This window comes from Tursiops truncatus, chromosome 15 (genome assembly GCF_011762595.2).
Source record: "Tursiops truncatus isolate mTurTru1 chromosome 15, mTurTru1.mat.Y, whole genome shotgun sequence".
Classification (NCBI taxonomy): Eukaryota; Metazoa; Chordata; class Mammalia; order Artiodactyla; family Delphinidae; genus Tursiops; species Tursiops truncatus.
In genome coordinates this window covers 38,247,720-38,249,905 of record NC_047048.1, presented here as the reverse complement: position 1 = coordinate 38,249,905, position 2,186 = coordinate 38,247,720, and the positions used below count along the sequence as shown (strand labels likewise).

Sequence of the window (2,186 nt, the reverse complement as noted above, 5' to 3'; positions counted from 1 at the left end):
TTGGTTGGATATCAACCAACTCTGGCATTGATGGTCAAGCTAGTCTACCTGGCTCTCTGAAAGGCAGGGTAGAAGGGACTGTGATAAGTGAGTTACCCCAGGAAATTATACTCTCTTCTATACATGCCAGATATAGATGGGGTTCCTCTTCTGCAGATGAAGAAAGAGCCACTGCCTTTTCTCATCTGGTGGTAGGTGGAGGGCAGTGAGTGTGAGTCATCCAGAGCACGGCCAGGGGGTGTTAAGTCAGCACAAGGCACAGGGATTCCCTTGAGGAAGGCAGAGGAATGAAAATCAGGAGGAACAAAGAAGTGAGCCTGCACCAGCACAGAAAGGGGGATTCAGACGCAGAACAGGAAACAGAGAAAAAAGGTCAGTAAAGGATGTGGCTCTGCTCCAGAACTGAAGCTCAGTACAGTAATATCCTCACATTTCACTGTTTAGAGCAACTGTAAGTTAGAAGGGATGGATGATCTCTGAGTGCACTGACATCAATACATGGAGGGGAAACATCAACATTTTAGAGCATTGCTCATGGGGCTGGATGATTAGAAATGGAGACCTTACAGAGTTTAGCCTACAATAATCACAATTACATTCCAGGTGCTACGCATTACATCTCTGGAATGATGTGGCTTTTTCAGAACAAATTTCCCAAGGAACACACTGCATGAATATATACTCTATCATATACCTTTTCATGATACTAGGAAATTGGCATTTCTATGTATATGATAGCTACAGAATTGTGAGTAATCGTGCAGAGAACCGCTTCTGTAAATTTAGTGAGAGAAATTGAGTTTGAAGACAGTGAAGGATAAAGCCAGGGCCAAGTCTCACAGTAACTTGATGTTCACAATAAGAAATCGTTCTCTTGGTGCAAAGAGTGGCCAGAGAAGTAGAAGGGTTTCCTTCAGGGAAAAGTCTGATCTCGTTTAACAGCTGGGAATCCAGAGATGCTTTCCAGCCTCAAGGTCGGGTGCAAATGGGCCAGCACTCACTAATGGAGGTGCTGCCACTAAATTGTGCTTGTTTCCTCCCTGCAGGTTTGGGACCGTCCTCGAAGCCTTAAATTTAAGCCAGGGCTGGGGAGCGTGCACTGTATGTTCGTGGCGCCACCTCCTGGTGACATGTGGTATTGAATTGCACACTAAAACCGTAGTTCTCAAGGTTTTTGTTCATAGGACCCCTTTACACCCCCAAATTATTGAAGATCCATAATGAGACTCAATATTTATAGTATTATAAATTGAAAACAAAAAATGTTAATATTTCTTTATGTATTAAAATAGCAATAATAAAGGCATTATATACTAACATAAATAACGTATTTTTATGAAAAGTATCATTGTTTTCCAAACCAGAAAATTGGTGAGAATAATTGCCTTGTTTTAAATTGTTGCATATCTAGTATAGAACTTAATAAAAGACATCTGGATTCTCACATCCACTTGTACATTCAATCTATTTCAAGACATTGCTCTGGTTGAAGTACATGAAGAAATCCACCCTCACAGACACATAGGCTTTTCAAATAATCGTGTATGTTCTTCTCTGATGCTACATTGAAATTTGACAAGTGACAGTTCTTAAAGTTTAGTTGCTCTGTGAAATCTGAAAACACATCAGGGAACTTCTCCTTCTCTGTTACATGAAAATCTGTTGGTCTCTAGTGCACTTTGAATGGATCTTTAGCCGTGCATGGCTTTGTAACATTATCCCTGGACCATTTGGAAAGCACTGGCTGCTCAGTTATGTAGACCTCCCAGGTTTTAACATATTCCATTACATCCTACAATAGGAAAAAATGTATTTAGTAATTTCACCACCAATGTCGTCAGAAAAGTCTTTAGTGCCCACTTCGGCAGCACATATACTAAAACTGGAACGACACAGATAAGGTTAGCATGGCCCCTGTGCAAGGATGACACGCAAATTCGTGAAGCGTTCCATATTTTTCTGCCACTCTCAACTCCCCAGACATTGTTCTACGCTACTTATCAAGTTCCTCTGTACATCACGGTTACTCAGTCCTCATGTTTACATAATGTATAGTACGTACCTCCCCTCTTAGATTATAAACTTCTCAAAAACAATGACCTTACTCATTTCTTCTTCTCCTCACAGCAAACTGCAAATGTCTGTTCAATGTATTTAGAAAGGGCTTACAATTCTTTAAATTACTG

At 40.7% G+C, this 2,186-nt stretch overlaps 1 non-coding gene across 1 annotated transcript; it reads left to right on the top strand.

Annotated features, from left to right (window-relative positions):
- The first annotated feature begins 1,852 nt into the window (after positions 1-1,852).
- LOC117308397 (U6 spliceosomal RNA) lies at positions 1,853-1,959 on the top strand. Its single transcript, XR_004522378.1, has one exon. It is a non-coding gene; the product is annotated as a U6 spliceosomal RNA (small nuclear RNA).
- Positions 1,960-2,186: the final 227 nt, after the last annotated feature.